This window comes from Entelurus aequoreus, linkage group LG03 (genome assembly GCF_033978785.1).
Source record: "Entelurus aequoreus isolate RoL-2023_Sb linkage group LG03, RoL_Eaeq_v1.1, whole genome shotgun sequence".
NCBI classification, from domain to species: Eukaryota; Metazoa; Chordata; class Actinopteri; order Syngnathiformes; family Syngnathidae; genus Entelurus; species Entelurus aequoreus.
In genome coordinates, this window is record NC_084733.1 from 24,755,135 (window position 1) to 24,766,120 (window position 10,986).

At 37.6% G+C, this 10,986-nt stretch overlaps 1 protein-coding gene across 2 annotated transcripts in view; it reads right to left on the reverse strand.

Annotated features, from left to right (window-relative positions):
• ppp2r5ca (protein phosphatase 2, regulatory subunit B', gamma a) overlaps positions 1-10,986 on the reverse strand; it is a 99,637-nt gene that overhangs the window by 25,896 nt on the left and 62,755 nt on the right. The gene's annotated exons all lie outside the window — the stretch shown is intronic.

Here is a 10,986-nt window from a genome sequence, read left to right on the forward strand (position 1 = left end):
CGAATGGATATGGTTAATAATGTGAAAGTGCAGTCCATAGTGGGGCCAGCAGGGGATCCTCTTGCATGTAGACACATCAAATGAAATGCACACAAAGAGACATCATTGGCCCTTAACAGTTAAAAAAATGTAATTTATTGCAACGTGATCCAAGTAAAACTCTGCACAAAATCTATGAGTATGAATCTATGAGGAGCAAAACTAACTTGAAGTTTAGGGCTGCAACTAACAATTCATTTGATAATCGATTAATCTGTCGATTATTACTTCGATTAATCGATTAATAATCGGATACAATAGACAAACTACATTTCTATCCTTTCCAGTATTTTATTGAGAAAAAAAACAGCATACTGGCACCATACTTATTTTGATTATTGTTTCTCAGCTATTTGTACATGTTGCAGTTTATAAATAAAGGTTTATAAAAATAAATAAATAAATAATTATATAAAAAAAAATTGCCTCTGCGCATGCGCATAGCATAGATCTAACGAATCGATGACTAAATTAATCGCCAATTATTTTATAATCGATTAGTTGTTGCAGCCCTATTGAAGTTATATAACTTTTTAACAACAAACATAACATAATACCTAATTTATTAGTTTGAGGCCTATTTTATTTTTAGATCCCTATAACTCCGGGTTCCGGGGTTTTGGTTCACAATAATGCCAGTGTGTGGGAAGCGTGGTATTGTGGTCTCTTGCTGTGTCAACTGACTCCTCCCGTAGGCTGCTGTACCCGACTGGGCCGATCATGGGATGGCGCAGGTGGCCCGTCGAGACAGTGGGAGCCTTGTTCCACAAGACTGCAAGGTAGATACGCCTGTTGTGGAGTCGCTGCATCGCGCTTCACGTCAAGCCGGCGAAGATGCACAGAGTTAAAAATGGAAAAGGTCATACACATGACTACTGAGCTTGTGCAGCAGGAGCATCTCGTGCTAATGGTTCAGTTTCTGTCTCACAACTTCACTAAAGGCTGGGCTGCATGGACTATAACGACGAGCAACAGGCTGCTGCTTGTGCTCCAAATGTCAATTTTAACACACCCCTTTTGAGCTGGAAAATCCCACAACAATTTATAGCTCAGTTGTGTTAAAAACGGTGCTATAGTGTGACTGTTTCTTCGTGCTGTCAATCATTGTCACATTGGCAAGAATACAGCCCCAGAAAGTCAATCAATGAGCTTGTTGGCATTCTAAAAAGGAACAAGCTTCATCCTGAGCGGCCATTTTCTAGTGTTTGACTTGTCTCCATTCAAAAGCTTAAAATTATTTTCGGATGTTATAAAGTGCCAGGGAATTGTTTTTTTTTGTTTTTTTTAACTCCACTACACCATGAGTGACAGAAAGAAAAGCTCTGACTCGCAGTTGGTAAACTTTGTAATTTATAAATCTCTCGCACCCAAATGTAAACCTTTTTTTTACTCTGGAAAGACATGTTATATTTGAGGTAATGATATAAACAATTTGGTATTACAATTGCACAACAACAAGTAGCAGGTTAAATTTTTTGACAATATTGGAAAAGGTAGTAGAAAGAAAATGGCGAGAAGCAAATACCGATGTGTTTGCAATTGTTAGTGGTGCATGTAGGGCTGGGCGATATGGCCTTTTATTAATATCTCGATATTTTTAGGCCATGTCACGATACACGATATATATCGCGATATTTTGCCTTAGCCTTGAATCAACACTTGATGCATGTAATTACAGCAGTATCATGATTCTATGTGTTTGCATTAAAACATTCTTGTTCATACTTCATTAATATATGCTCATTTTAAACTTTCATGCAGAGAGGGAAATCACAACTAAGTAATTTACCAAAACTGTATTTATTAAACAGTTATTAAGCAGTGGCACAAACATTCATGTCATTTCCAAAACAGAAAGTGCAAGATTGTCAAAACAAGTTATTAGTGCACTTTTGTGCATGATGTCACTAAGATGACATATGAAAACAACACTAAATTAAAGTGTACTTTTTGTACAGAACGCCACTACAATAGTTAAAAACAAATAAAGTGCACTTTTGTGCATGATGTCACACAAGATATTTCAATAAGTGTCACATAAAAATGAGCTGCATATCAAATAGTATATGTCATACGGTGTTGATGTGGAAATGGTTGCTTCTGCATTTTGTTGGTGTGGCACCGAACGGAGATGTTGACATGCAGAGTTTGAAGCACTCTTCATTCTCTTGCGGGTGACTTTTCAAATGATGCTACAAATTAGCAGTGGTGCTACTTGTAGTAGCAACGCTTTTGCTGCATAATTGTTCGACATATTCCCGCTTGAAGCCAAACCACCGCCAGACAATGGACCCGTGCTGTTTTTCTTGGGAATTAATTCTTCCTCCAATTGTTATCAGATTCGCACCTTCTCTCTCTCGTATTACCACTCGCACCACTCCGTTAGCATCACTGCTAATGTTACCATGTCGCTACCTGTCTGCTCCGTGGGAGCGTGTGACGTTGCACACGTGACGTGTGTAAGAAGGTGCGCTTATTTTAAGTCTCTGTGAGAAGGAGAGACAAGAAAGAGGGAGAAATGCATGCAGTTTACTGCCCGCAGCTAAAAGCAACTGTGTGAGAACGTATACTCGAATATCACGATATAGTCATTTTCTATATCGCACAGAGACAAACCCGCAATATATCGAGTATATCGATATATCGCCCAGCCCTAGGTACATGTCTGTTAGCCTGTGGACTATGGGCATGATTTGCAAGGAATACGCACTGCTCTACTGTTAAAAGTAAATTGTCTCTTGCTACAGACCTGCCCGTTTTTTGTTAACGCAGCAAGCTGGCTAGCTGCCATGATTTGATGAGAATTCGAAGACTATTGTCTTTTATTTGACTCATTCTATTTATTTCAACCACAAGCTCCCATTTGCTTCAATTACTAGGACAACGGACACATTGTATTGTATTAAAACCAATAGGGCTGTCTTTCACTAAGGATTTTCATAGTTGAATCTTGTCAGATTTTGCCGATCGTCAACGATTAGTCAAATTTCTGGCGTTTTTTTTAAAGAGAAATAAGCAGATGATGATATGTAGTAGTGTATAGTGCCTGGTCACTAGGAGTCAGCAACGTCACATGGATGTGCTCCAGCACTTGTATACGGAGTTATTTCCAAAAAAAGTATGCATAAAAGGAATAGTCTTTAATAAAGTAAACAAAACAAAAATCTCTTTCTACCTTAAACAAAAAGTTAAACAACAGTTGTCAGGTCTGCTCTGGTGTGCTTGGCCAGAAAGAGCTCAAACTTGAATAAATACAGGTGCAACTCCAAAATGTTAATATTTAGCAAAAGTCCAATTCAACTTCAAATAGGAAACAAACTGGATCTTTGGGCACCACATGATTTGATTCGATTATTGGCAGAAACAATTTGATTCAGAATTGATTCTCGATTGAAAACGATTCGATTCAAAATCTATACTTTTTTTTAAAAGCAATGAGTTCTAGTTCTATGATTAATTACATTCCTCTATGAACTAGATAAACAGCTCTGATCAATTTATATTATTTAAAATAAAACTGGTTTTGTTTAATAAAATGCATTTAATAAAGTCAAACACAAATAAGGCAACAATAGAAGTATCCAACACTTCTCTTTTCTAAAGCAAATCTGTACAGCAGATATGATCATCTTCATCAACATTATAATCTGCCTAATTTGCTGGATTGTACCGTGAATAAATAAATACATTATATATATATATATATATATATATATATATATATATATATATATATATATATATATATATATATATATATATATATATATATATATATATATATATATATATATATATATATATATATATATATATATATATATATATATATATATATATATACTACCGTTCAAAAGTTTGGGGTCACATTGAAATGTCCTTATTTTTTAAGGAAAAGCACTGTACTTTTCAATGAAGATAACTTTAAACTAGTCTTAACTTTAAAGAAATACACTCTATACATTGCTAATGTGGTAAATGACTATTCTAGCTGCAAATGTCTGGTTTTTGGTGCAATATCTACATAGGTGTATAGAGGCCCATTTCCAGCAACTATCACTCCAGTGTTCTAATGGTACAATGTGTTTGCTCATTGGCTCAGAAGGCTAATTGATGATTAGAAAACCCTTGTGCAATCATGTTCACACATCTGAAAACAGTTTAGCTCGTTACAGAAACTACAAAACTGACCTTCCTTTGAGCAGATTGAGTTTCTGGAGCATCACCATTTGTGGGGTCAATTAAATGCTCAAATTGGCCAGAAAAAGAGAACTTTCATCTGAAACTCTACAGTCTATTCTTGTTCTTAGAAATGAAGGCTATTCCACAAAATAACGGTAGTATATATATATATATATATATATATATATATATATATATATATATATATATATATTTATTTATTTTTTTAATCGATTAAAAATCGTTACAAATAAGAATTCTGATTAATCTAAAAAAAATCTTTTTTTTTTGACAACCCTATTAAATATACTTGTTAAATTAAATCTCTGCTTTGTTTTTAAATAATATAGCTGAGATAGGCTCCAGCACCCCCGTGACCCCGAAGGGAATAAGCGGTTAGAAAATGGATCGATGGATGGATTATTTAGAATATTTACACTACTGTATTTTAATGTTGGTCATTATGGTGGTACTTGGAGAGTCAAGTGTTTTTGAGCTGGTACATGGTGAAAAAAGTTTGAGAACCACAGATAAGATACTAAAGCTAGAAAGAACAATTTATACACCAACAAAACAACTCATCTGTTTGTGTTGATGTAAACAATATCATTGATGTAAGATAAAAGTACAAACAGGACAGCAGTCGCAACTTGAGAGGCTCTCTTGTTTTTTAACAGCCTTAAGTCGCCTCAAAACAGCACCACACTTTCCCACTGTCATAATAACAGGTCCGACTGCGCTAACAAATTAAAGATTTTTAAAAAGTACCTGACAAGCAAAGCACCTATTGATACATTTACAAAAATGATTATACTTTGACTTAAAATATTGGTCAACATTTTCCAAAGATGTATTGCACCACTAAATGTGAGAATTTTTGCATTGTGTATATATATATATATATATATATATATATTATATATATATATATATATATATATATATATATATAATATATATATATATATATATATATATATATATATATATATATATATATACACACTTGAGTTTTAGTATTACAATACTCATGTTTTCAAATTAATGAATTATTGGGTTATGAATCGTGATTTCAATATCAATCACAAATAATTGTGAGTACTTTTTTGTCATAATTGTCCAGCCCTACTTGCAAGAATAATCAGTGACTAAAACATTAGCTATGGCTTAAGTGTTTCACATTTGCTAAGATAGTCAGAGCCAGTTCAGCTATGTTAGCTCTGAAAGGGGAACTGCACTTTTTGATGGAACCTTGCCATCATTCAAAATCCTTGTGAGATATGCACACGTCTTTTTTTATGCATTCAAACTCGTAAATACATGTAATAAAAGTCGTCTAACATTAGTCAATGGGAGTTGCTCTCTTCCGCCTATTAAAAAGCTCTAAAAAAACATCCATTCACCTCCATCAAGGTTTTATATACACGCTGTAAGTATATATGTAACGTAGTAATAGTCATATTCATATTAAATAACAGGTAATTTTACTTATTGGCTCATTTTAAGCATACGGCGACGCATTAATTTCACAGACCCATCACAACGTTTGCTTTTCACTTGAACAACTATGATTAATACTCATGACAGACTTCATGAGAGACAACATAATAAAACAATCACTTACTGTACAATGTCTGCTCTCACTACGATGCCGACTGATGGTATGTTTATATCTGGCCGTTTAGATGAAAAAGTATTCATAATCCAAACAAAGGGTTACAAAAAATGCTGGTGCCGCAAACCAGTGTTTGTGTCGTAGCTGGCTCACGGCTAATGCCGTCACAAGACGATGTGTTACTACGATAGATAAACAGTTACCAAGTGTTAGCTTTCACAGAAACAATGTCGCTACAACTTGATTATACTGATTACGGAGCATAAATGAAATATTGTTGGCGGTTTTTGGATGCATTTTTAAAGTGATTTAGAGGCAGAAAGGATTGCTGCCAATACCACCATTGCTCGCCACCGAGGACGGCCCAATTATTACAAATTAGAATGCAAAAAAAAAATGCATAAGTGTTTTTGTCTCTCATGAGGATTGTGAATGATAGGCAAAATGTAAAAAAAAAATGCTGTTCTCCTTTAGGCAGGGCTGTACACTTAGCTTTGTAAATAGTAGCCCCTGTGCTACTAAATGAAAAAAAATAGTAACACAGAAAACTTTTTGTACCGCCGAAAACAAATTAGGAGCAATATGAAATGTCTTAAATATCCCAATTTCACTATTAACAGTCCAACAACTGACACATGTGCACTCATAAGTATAAACACAATGCCATCATAAGGCCTACTGTAACGCTCAATTAAACACAGAGAACAACCCTAAACTGTCCTAGCACTGTCGCTAACACGAGTGTAGGGCTGGGCGAAATTTACCAAAACTCATCCCAATTTACTTTGGCCCATAAACTAACCCATAATTGAAAATATTCGTTGACGTAACTAAATATCTCCACCATGTCTTGATTAAAAATTTTCGGGACTGATGGGGGGGATCCCAAATACACTTAAACAAGCACCATCAAATAAGAATAGTAGGTTTTGCATAATAGGATCCAAACCTAGGATGTGTTTTGAGATATGAGAAAAGAAAAAGCCTTGAAAATTATATAAGAAAAGTCAAATATAATCTCCAATCTTCTTTAAAAACATTTAGCTAGGCTCAATTCTTCAGTTAAAAAAACAATGTGAAATAAAGTGCCCTGGTTTAAGGGAATATGTTTAAACACCAGCAGCAACATGAAAATATTTCATGTTTTTATGGGTAAACATTGGTGTAGGACATACACACACAAATATCCTAGCCAGGAACAACAACCTGACAACTGCTTCATGATGCTGTGTGACAGGCTGTGTTCATAAAAAGTAATTAATTGTAGTTGCTCAATACCTTACCAAAAAAAGTAATTGAATTACTAACGAAATTACTCTATAATAGAGTGTGGCGAGGTTGGGAGAGTGGCCGTGCTAGCAACCTGAGGGTTCCTGGTTCGATCCCCACCTTCTACCAACCTAGTCACGTCCGTTGTGTTCTTGACCAAGACACTTCACCCTTGCTGCTGATGGGTCGTGGTTAGGGCCTTGCATGGCAGCTCCCGCCATCAGTGGGTGAATGCGTGTGTGAATGGAGTGAACGTGGAAATAGTGTCAAAGCGCTATACAAGTATAACCCATTTACCATATGAGCAGCTGTGTGTGTGCCTTTAAAAGGCGGTGACTGTTGCCTCATGACATCAGCGAGTCCACGCTCAGTCTGAGTCTAACAGGCTTTAGCTTAAACTGTTAGCTTAGCAGGCTCATGACATCAGAGAGTCCACGCTCAGTCTGAGTCTAACAGGCTTTAGCTTAAACTGTTAGCTTAGCAGGCTAGCAACGGCAATTTGTCGGCTCTGACTGCAGCTCTTTTGAATCTTTCATTGGTTTGTGTTACCTCGGCTTAATAAATAGATTATGCCCTTTTCCACCGCAGGAACCTTTACAGCAGGGGTCTCAAACTCAATTTACCTGGGGGCCACTGGATGCAGAAACTGGGTGAGGCTGGGCCGCAAGAAAAGATTTCTTAAAAAAGATCAAACATGCACTTTTTAATGAATTCACCTTCTTTGAATGGCTTTCCCGCCCTAGCAACCATCTCACTCACCATGTAGCTAGCTTTGACTGCTGCATCGCTCTTTTTGCTTGCTTTCTTGACGAAATCTTGTTGCCTCAGTAGACTGGTTTTAAAATTTGCAACCCGGTTCACTCTCTCATCTCCCTGGTATTTTGCATACTCTTCAGCATGTCTAGTTGTATAATGACGTTTCAAATTGTATTTGTTGTGCACCGCAACTTTCTCTGTATCAACTACAGAAAAGAGCTATAAGGATTATTCATAAAGTAGATTACTTAGAACACACTAACATATTTATTAATTTGAGTTTATTGAAATTACAGGAGCTAGTAAAGTTACAGACATTATGTGTCATGTTTAAGGCTAAAAGTAAAACATCACCAGCAAATTTACAAAACATGTTTGTCATCACTTGTGAGAATGAAGAGCATAGAAGAAAAGGTCATTTCCAACATCAGTATTCAAGGACAACTTTAAAACAAATGTGCATATCAGTGGTGGGGGTTAAACTATGGAATTCTCTTTACAATGAGATAAAATATTGTAAATATATTCCAATTAAAAATATATATAAAGACAGAACAATAAAATCATATGGACAGCCATAAGTGTTTACATTTTGCTTTATATTTATTATTTTACTTATTTTTTGCCTGGTTTTGTATTTGTTTTGTATCATCCCATGAGGTGTATATTACTTCTTTTGTTTTTTTTGTTTGGTTTGTACATCATAAAGTTTTGCACTTCTTGTGTTTTTTTGTGGGGTTTTTTTGTTTGTTTTCGTTATATTTGGATGTAATTGTTGGTTTATATGATATCATTAAGTAAGACTACGTATTATGTTGAAGGGGGCAGAAAAATATACGATTTTTCTGCATCCTGCTCCTTCTCAGGCATTGGTGTGTAAATGTATAATTGAATAATTGAGGTATAATTGTCTATCGATCAAAGATGCACATCAATGAAGGAGATAAATAAAAATGAAATGAAATGAAATAAGACACGTCGGGGTGCGCCTGTGCTCAACAAAGAAATATTGCATCAAAAATCGTCTCTGTCTGGAGCCAACAGGAGGGGGGGGGGGAGGAGGGGGAGGAGGGGGGGGGTGGGGGGGGGGGGGGAACTTGCCGTGGAGTTTACAGTCACGGTAGCACAATTAGCCCCGAACGGGCTAACATCACCACTAACGTGTTACACGTCTGATTCGCCCAGCGACTCTCTGTCAGAGTATCAGCGCTGCGGTCCAGTGCACCACACTTTTGTATTGTCGCTCGCTCCTTCGGCGGAGTGCTTTGGAAGCTACTGGACCGCTCGTCTTCCCCGCCCGGACTGTTTACAACGGGGGCGGGAGCGAGCAGGCGGGCGAGCGAGGGAGGCAGGGAGGGAGGGAAGAAGAGCGTGTGTGGGTGTCGTGGAAAAGCGGCAAAATGTTTCTCTGCTTGCATCACGCAAGTGACGTCAATGCATACTTGCCAACCTTGAGACCTCCGAATTCGGTAGAAGGGGGCGGGGGGGTTGAGGTGTGTGTGGGGGGATTGGGAGGAGGCGAGTTGGGGGTAGCGGGGGTGTTTTTGTAGCCAGGAAGAGTTAGGGCTGCAAAGGATTCTGGGTATGTGTTCTGTTGTGTTTATGTTGTGTTACGGTGCGGATGTTCTCCCGAATTGTGTTTGTCGTTCTTGTTTGGTGTGGGTTCACAGTGTGGCGCATATTTGTAACAGTGTTAAAAAATAAATAAAATAAAATATGACCACCCTCAGTGTGACATGTATGGCTGTTCCTCAAGTATGTCTTGCAATAACTTACGTGTGTCTGCAGAAGCCTCACCCATGTGTCTGGGCCTGCAAGCTGTTAGTATGGTGAAAAAGATGATGCGGTGACAGTTTCTAAAGGACACTAAAGGCAGTGCCATCACGGCACGCCCTCGTGTCGAGAGCCTCATACCACAACGTGATTGGTAGATTCCTTCAGCTCCGCACACAACGCTGTCAAGCGCCATTCATTTAAAACTTGCGGGCCGCACTAACATTAAACTTTCATATTAAGGTGGGGGCCGTAAAATAAGGTCTCGCGGGCCGCAATTGGCCCGCGGGCCGCGTGTTTGAGACCCCTGCTTTACAGGAACTTTACCACACCGAGCAAGTAATGTTTCCCCTGCGTTTCCCCTAAAAACTACCTGGGTAAATTTAGTACTTCAGGAACTTTACTGAATTCTTGCCAGCTCAGTGGGACTTTTGGAAAAATCCCGAAACCTTTTCAGGGGCGGGCTGTGCTGTCGAAAGCTGACTGGTTAAACACAGTTGGGGGCGTTCCTAAAACTAATTTTTCAAACACACGACCACCATTTGAATATGCGCGGCGACTTATTTCTTGTGTATTTCTATCAAACAAACATGACAACAGAGAGAAAGAAGAACGGAATAAACTTTCGAGTTGCAGGAATTTTTGTGGGGAATATTTGTACTGATCAGTGAATCTATCTTGCAGCGTTTTACTCAGCCGTAGTCTTTAAACCATATGCAGTGTGTTTATTGTTTTTTTTACGAACTTCATTTCGTTACGCAAAGCTACGAGAGGTGGATAGACTCTTTTAAACTTATTTAAAGAGGAGTGTTAAGCTGGACTCAAAGCAACGATCTCAACTGCTTAATACTCAGACTTTGTTGGATAAATGTGAAATAAAGGAGGCAGTACACGAGTGAAACGAAAGTAAACTACATCAAATTGTGTTCGTGTTGTCAGTGTGAGATAAACACCGACTTGGCAGACCCTTCAGCGATCTTTTTCTGTCTACCTGTAATGTTTGTCTGATATTGAATGGGATTGTGCTGAAAATTTGAATTTCCCCTCGGGGATTAATAAAGTATTTCTGTAGCTGAGATATGCTCCAGCGCCCCCCGCGACCCCGAAGGGAATAAGCGGTAGAAAATGGATGATTCTGATTGATTATTCATTTATTGTTATTTACAGCTCACATGGACCAAAAGGAATCCCCCGACCCTCAAAAATGTATCATTTACCGAGAGGACGACTTGCTGACTGTTGGACATTGCGGACAAAAGCATGACTTTTTATGAACAATTCGAAACACTTTGTTTTAATCAATAATTTGTATATATTGCTTTGTATTTTATTTACTCAGGCTTTAGTAAAAT